General features: G+C 37.7%; 1 non-coding gene across 1 annotated transcript; it reads left to right on the forward strand.

Moving 5' to 3' along the window:
- LOC131406690 (U6 spliceosomal RNA) lies at nt 1-104 on the forward strand. The gene has a single exon (XR_009220316.1). It is a non-coding gene; the product is annotated as a U6 spliceosomal RNA (small nuclear RNA).
- Nucleotides 105-15,071: the final 14,967 nt, after the last annotated feature.

The following is a 15,071-nucleotide window of genomic DNA, read 5'->3' on the forward strand; positions in this document are numbered from 1 at the left end:
GTTCCATATACTAAACATATACTAAAATTGGAACCATACAGAGAAGATTAGCATGGCCCCTGTGCAAGGATGACACACAAATTTGTGAAGCGTTCCATATTTTTACAATTTCTAGTAAAGGAGTAATATGCCAACAACAACAACAAAAAATATTCACACTCTTTAATCTAGTTTTCCCTGAGGAAGTATCTCAAACACAGGGGAAAATTTTTTCTATATAAAAATGTCCACCACTAAATTTTTTAAAATAGCAAAAAAATTTTTGAAAAGGCCTAATGATTAGGAGAATGGTTAAGTAAACTAGGATATGTACACTCTATAGCATATAATGCAGCCTTTAAAATATTTAGTGAGAGCAAATGATAACGTGGAAAAAGATTTACAATATGATGTTAAGTAAACAGAATACTCATTATATATAGACAATGATAACCACTGTTTTTAATGGAAGTTCGTAAAATCTAGGAAGAAATAGTCGTAGTAGTAAATACAATGCTAGTAGTAGCTACTACTTGTTGAGTGCTTACTGTGTGCTAGGCAGTTTATACACATTGTCTTATCCTCATATCAACCCTATGCGGTAGGCACTACTGTTATCCCCCTCTTACAGAGAAGGAAATTATGACTCAGAGAGAGGAGCTTGTGCAAGGTCACATAGTTAGTAAGTCATTGAACTGGGATTTGAACCTTAGTGTGCGTGATGGCCATGAGGATGTGGTGGTAGATATCCAACTACAGGGAGCGTGACTGACCAGAGGTTTCAGCTGCAGTCTGAAATCCATCGATATATTTGCATGGAGGACATGCTTCCCATGGACATCTCCCATCGGATGACAAAGTGTAGCAAAGATACTAAGGCAGATCCATTTCTGGTTGACACAAAACTACTCTGATGGCGAATTTTGGCTGGAGCCTTGCCAAACCCTGGCAGCTTTGCCAAACCTTTCTTAAGGGGCATGGCAGTCTAGGATGCTTCTTCCAAACCTTCCCTCCTCTCCTCCTTCACTTGGTGTGAGACTTGCATCATGACAAGACAGCTCTCTCAGCCTTTCCTATCTGTCTCCCTATTTTAACTCACACAGGTGTTTCCCCTAATAAAATTCTTGCAAATTTAATCCCATCTGGTACCTGCTTTTTGGAGGACTTAGATTAACACAAACTGTTGGACTTCAAAGCCCCTGCTTTCTTCTTAGCTCAGAACTGCCATGTGTTATACTAACTACTTTTGTAATATTTTTACTGACACATAATTCACACACCGTACAATTCACCTGTTTAAAGTGTGTAATTCAATGGTTTTGGTATATTTGCGTATATATGCAACAATCACCATAGTCAATTTTAGAACATTTACATCATCTCAAAAAGAAAGCCTGAGCTCTTTAGCTATCACTGCCTGCAGTCCTTCATTTACACCAGCACTGAGCAACCACTAATCTACTTTCTGTCTCTATTGGTTTTCTTGTTTGGACATTTCATATAAATGAAATTATATAACATGTGGTCTTTTGTGACTGGCTTCTTTCTTAGCATAACGGTTTCAAGTTTCATCCCTGTTGTAGTCTGTCAGTACTTCATTCCTTTTTAGAGTTGGATAATATTTTATTGTATGGATAAGTCATATTTTGTTTATCTATTCATCAGCTGATTTGCATTGTTTCCCATTTCATCTGAGTTGTTTTCATGTTTTGGCTATTATAAATAATGCTACTAAAACATTTGTGTACAAGTTTTTGTGTGGATATATGTTTTATTATTATTACTATTTTATTGAGGTCATAACTGTTTATAACATTGCGAAATTTCAGGTGTACATTATTATTTATCAGTTTCTGTATAGACTGCATCATGCTCACCACCAAGAGTCAATTTTTATCCATCACCATATATATGTGCCCCTCTACCCCTTTCACCCACCCTCAAACCCCTTTCCCTCTGGTAACCACTAATCTGTTCTCTTTGTGCATGTGTTTATCTTCCACATATGAGTGAAATCATGTGGTGTTTGTCTTTCTCTGTCTGGCTTATTTCACTTAACGTAATACCCTCAAGCTCCATCCATGATGTTGCAAATGGGATGATTTTTTCTTTTCTATGGCTGAGTACTATTCCATTGTATGTATACACCACATCTTCTTTATCCATTCGTTAGTTGATAGGCACTTGGGTTGCTTCCACATCTTGGCTATTGTGAATAATGCTGCAATGAATATAGGGGTGCATAGATCTCTTTGTATTGTTGATTTCATGTTCTTTGGATAAATACCTAGTAGTAGGATAGCTGGATCGTATGGTATTTCTATTTTTAATTTTTCGAGGAATCTCCATACTGTTTTTCATAGTGGCTGCACCAGTTTGCATTGCCACCAGCAGTGTATGAGGGTTCCCTTTTCTCCACCTCCTCTCCAACACTTATTATTTCTCGTCTTGTTAATTATAGCCATTCTGACAGATGTGAGGTGATATCTCATTGTAGTTTTGATTTGCATTTCCCTAATGATTAGTCATGTAGAACATCTTTTCATGTGCCTGTTGGCCATCTGTACCTTCTTTGGAAAAATGTCTGTTTATATCCTCTGCCCATTTTTTGATTGGGTTGATTGTTTTTTTGTTGTTGAGTTATACGAGTTCTTTATATATTTTGGAGATTACCACCTTGTTGGATATATGATTTGCAAATATTTTCTCCCAGTTGGTGGGTTGTCTTTTTGTTTTGTTCCTGGTTTCCTTTGTCTTGCAGAAGCTCTTTTTTTTTTTTGTGAGGAAGATCAGTCCTGAGCTAACATCCATGCTAATCCTCCTCTTTTTGCTGAGCAAGACCAGCTCTGAGCTAACATCTATTGCCAATCCTCCTCCTTTTTTTCCCCAAAGCCCCAGTAGATAGTTGTATGTCATAGCTGCACATCCTTCTAGTTGCTGTATGTGGGACGTGGCCTCCGCATGGCTGGAGAAGCGGTGCATCGGTGCACGCCTGGGATCTGAACCTGGGCCACCAGTAGCGGAGCGCGTGCATTTAACCGCTAAGCCACGGGGCTGGCCCTTGCAGAAGCTCTTTAATCTGGTGTAGTCCCATTTGTTCATTTTTTCTTTTGTTCCCCATGCCTGAGTAGACATGGTATTTGAAAAGATTCTGCTAAGAGGTTGGCCCCATGGCCTAGTGGTTAAGTTCAGTGTGCTCCCATTGGGTGGCTCAGGTTCGGTTCCTGGGTGCAGACTACACCACTCATTGGCAGACATGCTGTGGCAGTGACCCACATACAAAATAGAGGGAGATTGGCACAGATGTTAGCTCAGGGCGAATCCTCCTCAGCAAAAAAAAACAAAAAAGATGCTGCTAAGACTGATGTCAAAGAGTGTACTGCCTACGTTTTCTTCTAGGAATTTTATGGTTTCAGGTCTTACCTTCAAGTCTTTAATCCATTTTGAGTTAATTTTTGTATATGGTGTAAGATAATGGTCTACTTTCATTCTTTGGCATGTGGCTGTCCAGTTCTCCCAACACCATTTATTGAAGAGACTTTCCTTTCTGCATTGTATGTTCTTGGCTCCTTTGTTGAGAATTAGCTGCCCATAGATGTGTTGTTTTATTTCTGGGCTTTCAATTCTGTTCCATTGATCTGTGTGTCTGTTTTTGTGCCAGTACCATGCTGTTTTGATTACTATAGCTTTGTAGTATATTTTGAAGTCAGGGATTGTGATGCCTCCAGCTTTGTTCTTTTTTCTCAGAATTGCTTTCACTATTCGTGGTCTTCTGTTGTTCCATACAAATTTTAGGATTCTTTGTTCTATTTCCACGAAGAATGTCATTGGGATTCTGATTGGGATTGTATTGAATCTGTAGATTGCTTTAGGTAGTATGGATATTTTAACTATGTCGATTCTTCCAATCCATGTGCATTGCATATCTTTCCATTTCTTTATGTCATCTTTGATTTCTTGCAGTAATGTCTTATAGTTTTCAGCATATAGGCCTTTCACCTCCTTGGTTAAATTTATTCCTAGATATTTTATTCTTTTTGTTGTGATTGTAAATGGGATTGTATTCTTGAGTTCTCTTTCTGCTAGTTCATTATTAGTGTATAGAAATGCAACTGATTTTTGTAGGTTGATTTTGTGCTCTGCAACTTTGCTGTAGTTGTTGATTATTTCTAATAGTTTTCTGACTGATTCTTTAGGGTTTTCTATATAGTGAGTCATATCATCTGCAAACAGTGAAAGTTTCACTTCTTCCTTTCCAATTTTGATACCTTTTATTTCTTTATCTTGCCTAAGTGCTTTGGCCAAAACCTCCAGTACTATGTCGAATAAGAGCAGTGAGAGTGGGCACCCTTGTCTTTTTCCTGTTCTCAGAGGGATGGCTTTCAGTTTTTGACCATTGAGTATGATGTGGGCTGTGGGTTTGTCATATATGGCCCTTATTATGTTGATGTATTTTCCTTTTATGCCCATTTTATTGAGAGTTTTTATCATAAATGGATGTTGGATCTTGTCAAATGCCTTCTCTGCATCTATTGAGATGATCATGTGATTTTTATTCCTCATTTTTTTAATGTGGTGTATCACATTGATTGATTTGCAGACATTGAACCATCCTTGTATCCCTGGTATAAATCCCACTTGATCATGGTGTATGATCCTTTTAATGCATTGCTGTATTCGGTTTGCCAACATTTTGTTGAGGATTTTTGCGTCTATGTTCATCAGCAATATTGGCCTGTAATTTTCCTTCTTTGTGTTGTCCTTGTCTGGTTTTGGTATCAGGATGATGTTGGCCTCATAGAATGAGTTAGGAAGCATTCTGTCTTCTTCAATTTTGTGAAATCATTTGAGAAGGATAGGTATTAAATCTTCTTTAAATGTTTGGTAGAATTCTCTAGAGAAGCCATCTGGTCCTGGATTTTTGTTCTTTGGGAGGGTTTTTGATTACTGTTTCAATATCTTTACTTGTGATTGGTCTATTCAGATTCTCTATTTCTTCTTGATTCTGTTTTGGGAAGTTGTAAAAGTCTAAGAATTTATCCATTTCTTCTAGGTTATCCAATTTGATGGCATATAATTTTTCACAGTATTCTCTTATAATCCTTTGTATTTCTGTGGTATCTGTTGTAATTTCTCCTCTTTCATTTCTAATTTTATTTATTTGAGCTTTCTTTCCTTTTTTCTTAGTGAATCTGGCTAAGGGTTTGTCAATTTTGTTTATTTTCTCCAAGAACCGGCTCTTAGTTTCATTGATCCTTTCTACTGTTATTTTGGTTTCTATTTCATTTATTTCTGCTCTAATTTTTATTATTTCCCTCCTTCTGCTGACTTTGGGCTTTGTTTGTACTTCTTTTTCTGTTTAGGTGCAGCTTAAGATTGCTTATTTGAGATTTTTCTTGTTTGTTAAGGTGGGCCTGTATTGCTATGAATTTCCCTCTTAGTACCACTTTTGCTGCATCCCATAGAGTTGGTAATATATTTTCATTTTCACTTGTCTCCAGGTACTGTTTGATTTCTCCATTGATCCAATGGTTGTTCAGTAGTATGTTGTTTAGTCTCCACATATTTGTGAGTTTCCCAGCTTTTTTCTTGTAGTTGATTTCTAGTTTCATAGCATTGTGGTCAGAAAAGATGCTTGATATGATTTCAATCTTCTTAAATTTATTGAGGCTTGCCTTGTTTCCCAACATATGGTCTATCTTTGATAATGTTCCATGTGCACTTGAGAAGAATGTGTATTCTTCTGTTTTGGGATGAAATGTTCTATATATATCTATTAAGTCCATCTGGTCTAATTTTTCATTTAATTCCACTCTTTCCTTGTTGACTTTCTGTCTGGATGATCTATCCATTGATGTAAGCGGGTTGTTGAGGTTCCCTACTATTATTGTGTTGCTGTTAATTTCTCCCTTTAGGTCTGTTAATAGTTGTTTTCTGTACTTTGGTGCTCCTGTGTTAGGTGCATATATATTCATAAGTGTTATGTCCTCTTGGTGGAATGTTCCTTTTATCATTATATACTGCCCCTCTTTGTCTCTCATTGCCTTTTTAATCTCAAAGTCTGCTGTGTCTGGTATGAGTATGGCAACACCTGTTTTCTTTTGCTTGCCATTTGCTTGGAGTATCGTCTTCTATCGCTTCACTCTGAGCCTGTGTTTGTCTTGAGAGCTAAGATGTGTCTCCTGGAGGCAGCATATTGTTGGGTCTTGTTTTTTAATCCATCCTGCCACTCTGTGTCTTTTGATTGGAGAATTCTTTCCATTTACGTTTAGAGTGATTATTGATATAGGAGGGCTTAATACTGCCATTTTATCTCTTGTTTTCTGGTTGTTCTATATTACCCTTGTTTCTCTTCCCATGAGTTTCCGACTGCCATTTCAGTTTGGTGATTTTCTATGATGGTTTCCTCCGTTTTCTCTTTATTTATCATTTGTGTCTTTGTTCTCTTTTTTTATTTAGTGGTTACAATGAGGTTTGTGTCAAAGATCTCATAGATGAGATAGTCCATTTTCTGATAGCCTCTTATCTCCATTAGCCTAAGCAGGTTCCATCCTTTTCCTCTTCCCTGTCTAAGTTATTGTTGTCACAAATTATTCCATTTTGTGTTGTGAGTTTGTGATTAAAATGAAGTGTTTATAATTATTTTTGATGCTTTCCTTATCTTTATCTTTAATTTTATAATTAAGTCTTTGCTAACCTGTTCTGATAGAGAGCTGCAATTTTCTGATTTTGTCTGTCTATTGATCTCCTCATTCAAGCCTTTGTAGACCTTTTCTTTTTTGTTTCAGGTATGAGGGCCTTCTTGATCATTTCTTGTAGGGGGGCCTTGTGGCAATTAACTCTCTCAGCTTTTGTTTATCTGGGAAAATTTTTATTTCTCCGTCATATCTGAAGGATAGTTTTGCTGGATAGAGTATTCTTGGCTCAAAGTTTTTGTCTTCCAGTATTTTGAACATATCATTCCGCTCTCTCCTGGCCTGTAAGGTTTCTGCTGAAAAGTCTGCTGAAAGCCTGATACGGGTTCTTTAGTAGATTATTCTCTTCTGCCTTGCTGCCCTTAATATTTTTTCTTTGTCATTGACTTTTTCCAGTTTTACTAATATATGCCTTGCAGAAGGTCTTTTTGCATTGATGTAATTAGGAGTTCTACTGGCTTCATTTACTTGTAATTCCAGTTCCTTCCCCAGGTTTGTGAAGTTCTCAGCTATTATTTCTTTGAACGAGCTCTCTGCTCCTTTCTCCCTCTGGGATATCTATAATCCTTATGTTGCATTTCCTAATTGAGTTGGATATTTCTCAGAGAATTTCTTCATTTTTTTTTTCTTTTTAGTCTTGGTTCTCTCTCCCCCTCCACCTGAAGCATTTCTATATTTCTGTCCTCTAAATTACCTAATTCTGTCCTCCATAATATCATCTCTGGATTTTTAAGGATTCTAGATTGCTTTATATCACATTCATTATGTTCTTCATCTCCAGCATTTCTGTTTGGTTTTTTTTTTTTTAGAGTTTAAATCTCTTTTGTGAAGAACTCCTTCTGCTCATTAATTTTATTCCTGAGTTTATTGAACTGCTTTTCTGAGTTTTCTTGTAACTTGTTGAGTTTCTTTATGATAGCTATTTTGAATTCTCTGTCATTTACATTATAAATTTCTGTGAGTTCAGGATTGGTTTTTGGATACCTGTCATCTTCATTCTGGTCTGGATTGTTAATGTATTTCTTCATGGTGTTTGCTGTATTGGACGTTTGCTGGCACATAGTGGTAGTATCTGGTCGCAGATTCCACCTGCCACCACTGGGAGGGGCAGGAGCTGTGTTTTTTGAACCCTCCACATCTGCTGCAAGTTGTGCCAATAGGGCTCATCTGCCTGCTGGCCACTGCCACGTGGTGGCTCACACACTCAGGTGCAGGCGTTCTGGTGTGGATCTGCTGCCCTGGCCGACTGGCTGAGTGGGTGCACCAGGCAGGAGGGGATGTGGGGTGCCTTCTTTTGCTCACAGGCATACCCGCTCGGCACTCATTTGTGGCCTGCCTGGGCTGCTGGGCTTGGTGGGGGTGCCCATGTGGTGACCAGGTGCCTTGGTGTGGAGCATTTCTGCAGGCTGGGAGGCACTCTGAAAGTCAAAGCATTTGCGTGGAGGCATGCTGGTTCCCCCACCTCCTCCTAGAGTCATGCACCAGCTGCTGCATGTGGACCTGCAACCTAGATCCCTGCCGCTGGGGAGGAGGAGGAGATCCCTTCACCTTCCACTGCTTCCTGGGGATCTAGCACCCCCACCTTCAGACGTATGGCTGTGTGGATCTCGCAGACATCCCACTGTGTTGTGTGGGTATCCTCTGTTCGCTAATGGATGTCCTTTTGGTTGTATCTTAGTGGGATAGAGACCAAGGGAACAGCTCACTCTACCATGATGCTGACATCACTCTGTATATAGGTTTTTATCTCTCTTGAGTATATATCTAGGAGTGGGATTGCTGAGTTGAATGGTAACTCTGTATTTAACTTTCTGAGGAGCTGCCAAACTGTTTTCCAAGGTGGTTGTACCGTTTTACATTCCTACCAGAAGTGTATGAAGGCTCTGATTTCTCCACACCCTTGTCAACATTCATTATTATCTGACTTTTTGATTATAGTAACACTAATGGGTGTGAAATTATACCTCATTGTGGTTTTGATTTGCATTTCCATGATGAATAACGATGTCAGGTTTTTTTCATGTATTTATTGGCCATTTGTATATCTTTTTGGAGAAATGCCTATTCAAATATTTGCTCATTTTTAAGTTGAGTTATTTGAAATTATCAGATACATGATTTGCAAATATTTTCTCACATTATGTGGATTGTCTTTTCACTTTCTTGATAGTGTTCTCTGAAGCACAAAAGTTTTTAATTTTGATGAAGTCTAATTTATCTATTTTTTTCTTTTGCTGCCTGTGCTTTTGGTGTCATATCTGAGAATCTATTGCCAACTCTGAGGTTAAATCAACCTTGCATTCCTAGAATAAATCCCACTTGGTCATGATGTATAATTTTTTTATATGTTATTGGATTCAGTTTGCTAGTATTTTGTTGAGGAATTTTTGCATTCATATTCCTAAGAGATATTGGCCTATAGTTTTATTTTCTTGTGATGCCTTTGTCTGTTTTTGGTATCAGAGTAATACTGTCTTCATAGAATGAATTGGGAAGTGTTCCTTCTCTTCTATTTTTTGGAAGAGCTTATGGAAAATTGGTATTAATTCTTTAAATGTTTGGTGGAACTCATCAGTGAAACCATCTAGTCCTGGGCTTTTCTTTGTGGGTAGTTTTTTTTTTTTTATCACTAAATCAATCTCTTTACTTATTCAGATTGTCTGTTTCTTCTTGAGTCAGTTTTGGAAGTTTGCCTTTCTAGGAATTTGTCCATTTCATTTAAGTTGTCTAATATATTGGAATACAGTTGTTCATAGTATTCCTTTTTAATCCTTTTTATTTCTGTAAGGTTGGTAATAGTTTGAGTCTTCTCTGTTTTTTCTTGGTCATCTAACTGAAAGTCTATCAATTTTGCTGATCACTTTAAAGAAGTAGCTTTGGGTGTCTTTGATTTTCTCTATTGTTTTCCTATTCTCCTTTTCATTAATTTCCACTCTAATCTTTATTATTTCCTCCCTTCTGCTTGCTTTGTTTAGTTTGCTCTTCTTTTTTCAGTGTCTTAAGGTAGAAGGTTAGGTTATTGATTTAAGATCTTTCTTCTTTTTAAATATAAGCATTTACAGCTATAAAATTCCCTCTAAGTACTACTTTCATTGCATCCCACAAGTTTTTGCATGTTTTATCTTCATTTTCATTCATCTCAAAGTATTTCCTAATTTCCCTTTTGATTTATTCTTTGGTCCATTGGTTATTTTGGAGTGTGTTGTTTAATTTTCACATATTTGTGAGTTTCCCAAATTTCTTTCTGTTATTGATTTCTAATTGTATTCCTTTGTGGTTGAAGAACATATTTTGTATTATTTCTATCCTTTTAAATTTACTGAGGTTTGTTTTATGGCCTAATATTTGCTCTGTCCTGGAGAATGTTTCATACGGTTTGAGAAGAATGTGTATTCTGCTATTGTCGAATGGAGTGTTCTATAGATATCTGTTAAGTCCAGTTGGTTTATAGTATTATTCAAGTCTTCTATTTCCTTGTTGATCTTCTTAGTTACTCTATTCATTGTTGAAAAATAGAGTATTGAAGTCTCCAACCATTATTGTTGAGTTGTCTAGTTCTCCCTTCATTTATGTCAGTTTTTGCTACGTGTATTTTGGTGCTCTATTGTTAGTTGCATATACATTTATAATTGTTATATATTCCTGATGGATTGACCCTTTTATGATTATAAAAGGTCCATATTTAGTAACATTTTTTGTTTTAAAGTCTATTTTTTCTAATGTCAGTATAGCCACTCCAGCGTTCTTGCAGTTGCTATTTACATGATATACCTTTTCTCATCCTTTTAGTTTCCATCTATTCATATCTTTGAACCCAAAGTGTGTCTCTTGTAGACTGCATATAGCTGGAAGTATTAATTATTAATTTTTATTATATATTAATTATGACAAACTTCCTAAGAATTTCTGCATGACAACACTGTGTCTTTTTCAGTGCAACAAAAGGGCATTTTCTATAAAATAATACACCCCACCCCCTAAGAAAAGTCCTCCTCAGAATGTGATAATTAACATTTCAATCCTCAACTTCCTTGCAGGATAGTACACCAGAGGTTAGGAAAGAAGATTGGCATCTACAATTCTGCTGAGAACTGTAGATATAACATTGGAGGAAGACAGTTTACTATCAAAAAGTGTTAAGCTATGATGTCAGAGAAACTATAAAGTTAGAAAGAGAACTCTAAAGGATACCCTAAAGCTGAGGGAAAGTACCTATGGAAGGATAAACTTGAAAGAGGGTTTAGATCTTGTTGAAGAAGTTGTGTTTGTATCTCATTTCATGGCAAATAAGTTCACTGAGTCGTCTCGGTGGCCAGAGCTGGTCCACAGTTGCTGGAAAAGCAAGAAAAACACGTGAAGGCACAGGTGAGTCAAGCCTAGCGGGCAGGTGGACAGAGAGTTGGAAACACTGCTACAGGCATGAGGTTCATTAGGAGGATCAAAGGAAAGTAATCACCAGATCATAGGAGACCCTGAGCCAGAATCACCCAGATGAGCTGCTTTCAGATTCTTGACCCTCAGAAACCATGCAAGACAATAAATATCTATTGTTTTAAGGCACTAAGTTTTGGAATAATTTGTTATGCAGCAATAGATAACTAAAAATAACCTTCTTCCCACCTGGGTATGCCCTCTTGCTACTATTCCTTCCACCTCCTTTTTTCACATTCGATCTTCAAAGGGCAGCATTTACATCATTGATCTTCAGACTACAGCATGTGTACGTAAAGACTTTCCAAAGGGTACATGGGCATGGATAGTTTTAAGAGTATCAGTTTTCAGATGCTTAACATAATATTTAATTTTTCCCAGAGCTGCTCTGCCTGGAAATGAGCCAGCAGTTGAGGCTTCAAGTGGGTTCTCTTTTCACAATAGCCCTTCTTCTCTTGATTACAAAAGGAAAACTATCCCTCTCACTTTGCTGAATATTACATTGCACTGTAACATTTCATTGCCTTGGAATTTTAAAACCTCCAGTGGGCTAAATGAAAGGACAATTTGAAGTATTGGTATCAATGTTGAGAGAGTGAATGACATTAATGAATGGGGAAGATACATTTTTTGTAAGTTGAGTGGTTTCCACTTCTTTGCTTTCAACAAAATTGAAGGAGGATCTAATCAACTGTCAGCTGATATATGATTAAAAATGATTTTTCATGATAGATCACTATATAATTTTTGGCAAACATTTCATAAAGAATTCAAAGAATTGAGTGACATTGCTACAATAAAGCAGCTTCTATTTCCATCTACTTATGTAGGTGAGCAAGGTTGCTCAGGGCTTATCTACAAAATGAAAAATGGTGGGGGGCGGGGCGGCCCAGTGGCGCCAGCGGTTAAATGCGCACTCTTCGCTGCGGCAGCCTGGGGTTTGCCGGTTCGGATCCCAGGCGCGCACCGACGCACCGCTTGTCAGGCTATGCTGTGGCGGGGTCCCTTATAAAGTGGAGGAAGATGGGCATGGATGTTAGCCCAGGGCCAATCTTCCTCAGCAAAAAGAGGAGGATTGGCAGATGTTAGCTCAGGGCCGATCTTCCTCACAAAAAAAATAGGAAGACAATTGACACTAATTCCTACTGCATTCTAGAGTATGTCATTTTCATCCATGGATATATGAACTAACTTTTAACGAAAAAAAAAAAGCCCCATCTACCTCCTCAAGAGATGCATTTCCATTTTACTTTTTTTTGTTTAATAATTATTTGTCACAATTTGTAATGTATTTATGTTGTATTGCTTAAATGTGACTAAACATTGTATTGATAAATTAGTCCAGAAAAAAAAGGAAGTTACTATCTAGAGACTTATGGTTCCAAGAAAATTAAATTTCAGGTCAGGTATATGTATTTTTTGTAGAGAAGTATCATAGATAACCAATAAAAGACTTTCCAAGCATAGAAAAACAATACATCAGTACAAAATTCTTCTGAGAAGTGAAATGGAAATACAAGCTCAAGGAGAAAAACGAGCAATGTAAAATTCCTGCTGTTATAGAAGAGCTTGTTCTTCCATTTTTAAAGATAGTTGATAAAAGGTATCAAATTGCTACGGTATTTGAGTCCCCTGAACAAATTTAAGAGTTATTAAATAGTTTTGCTTGAAAATGTGAATATTTATCATATGCTAAAAAGTGTATCTTTTGCAACTATTTATGCTTTTTAAAATAATGCTTTAGGGCCGGCCCCGTGGCTTAGCGGTTAAGTACGCGCGCTCTGCTACTGGCGGCCCGGGTTTGGATCCCAGGCGCGCACCAACGCACCGCTTCTCCGGCCATGCTGAGGCCGCGTCCCACATACAGCAACTAGAAGGATGTGCAACTATGGCATACAACTATCTACTGGGGCTTTGGGGGGAAAAAGAAAATAATACTTTATTAAGATATAATTTACATACCATAAAGTTCACCCTTTTAAAGTGTACAATTTAGTATTTTCAGTAAACTCAGAGTTGTGCATACATCACTGCTATCTAATTCCAGAACACTTTCATCACCCCAAAAAGAAATCCCTTACCCATTAGCAGTCACTCCCTATTACCCACTCCCCCCAGACCATGATACCCACTAATCTATTTTCTTTCTCTATGGATTTGCCTATTCTGGACATTTCATATAAATGGAATCATACAATGTGTGATCTTTGGTGTTTGGCTCTTTTCACTAAGCATAATGTTCTCAAGTTTCATCCATGTTGAAGAATTTATCCTTTTCATAGCTGAATAATATTCCAATGTAGGAATATGCCATATTTTGTTTATCCATTCATTCGTTGATGGATACCTGAGTTGTTTCCACTTTTTGGCTATTATGAATAATACTGCTATGAATATTCATGTAAAAATTTTTGTGTGGACATGTTTTCATTTCTCTTGGGTATATCCTGAAGAGTAGAATTGCTGGATCATATGATAACTCTATGTTTAACCTATTGAGGAACTGCCAAACTGTTTTCCAAAGAGGGTGCACTATTTTGTATTCCCACCAGCAGTGTATGAGGGTTCCACTTTCTCTATGGCTTGTTGACACTTGTTATTGTCTATCTTTTTGATTAGAGCCATCCTAGTAGATGTGAAGTGGTATCTCATTGTGGGGTTATTTTTTGCTGAGGAAGATTAGCCTTGAGCTAACATCTGTGCCAATCTTCCTCTACTTTATATGTGGGTCACCACCACAGTGTGGCTGACGAGTAGTGTAGGTCCGCACCCAGGATCCAAACCCGTGAACCTGGGCTGCAGAAGCAGAATGTGCTGAACTTAACCACTATGCTACAGGGCTGGCCCCATTTTTTCAAAATTCTTTCTCTCTCTCTCTCTCTTTTTTTTTTTTTTGCTGAGGAAGATTTGCCCTGAGCTAACATCTGTTGCCAAGCTTCCTATTTTTTTGTTTTGTTTTGTTTGAGGAAGATTAGCCCTGAGCTAACATCTGTGCCAGTCTTCCTCTACTTTATATGTGGGTCGCCGCCACAGTGTGGCTGATGAGTGGTATAGGTCCATGCCTGGGATCCAAACTGACAAACCCAGGTCACTGAAGCAGAACATGCGGAACCTAACTACTACACCAGGGGGCCGGCCCGTCATTGTGGTTTTGATTTGCATTTCCCAGATGGCTAATGATATAGGGCATCTTTTCATGCACTTATTGTCATTTGTATATCTTCTTTGGAGAAATGTCTATTCAAATCTTTTGTCCATCGTGATAGTTAATTTTATGTGTCAACTTGTCTGGGCCAATGTGTCCAGATATTTGGTTAAATATTATTCTAGATGTTTCTTTGAGGGTGTTTTTTAGATTAGATTGACATTTAAATTGGTGGACTTTGAGTAAAGCAGGTGGCCCTCTATAAAGTGAGTGGGCCTCATCTAATCAGTTGAAGGGCTTAAAAGAACAAAGGCTGACCTCTCCCAAGCAAGAAGGAATTTTGCCAGCAGATGGCCTTCGAACCTGAACCAGAACATTGGCTCTTCCCTGGGTCTCCAGCCTGCCAGCCTACCCTGCAGATTTTGGATTTGCCAGCCTCCGTAATTACATGAGCCAATTCCTTAAAACAGATCTCTCTTTCGTTATACACACACTCACACACACACTATTGGGTTCTGTTTCTGTGGAGAACCTTGACTAATACACTCATTTTTAAATTGGGTCATTTGTCTATTTATTGTTGATTTGTAAGAGTTATTCGCAAATTCTGGATATAAGTCCTTTATCAGGTGCACGATTTGCAAATATTTTCTCTCATTCTGTATGTCTTCTTTTTACTTTCTTGATGGTGTCCTTTGAAGCACAAAGGTTTTAAATTTTTTCTTTCTTTTTGGTGAGGAAGATTAGCCCTGAGTTAACATCCGTTGCCAATCCTCCTCTTTTTTGCTGAGGAAGACTGGCCCTGGGCTAACATCCATGCC

Source organism: Diceros bicornis, chromosome 5, assembly GCF_020826845.1.
Source record: "Diceros bicornis minor isolate mBicDic1 chromosome 5, mDicBic1.mat.cur, whole genome shotgun sequence".
Classification (NCBI taxonomy): Eukaryota; Metazoa; Chordata; class Mammalia; order Perissodactyla; family Rhinocerotidae; genus Diceros; species Diceros bicornis.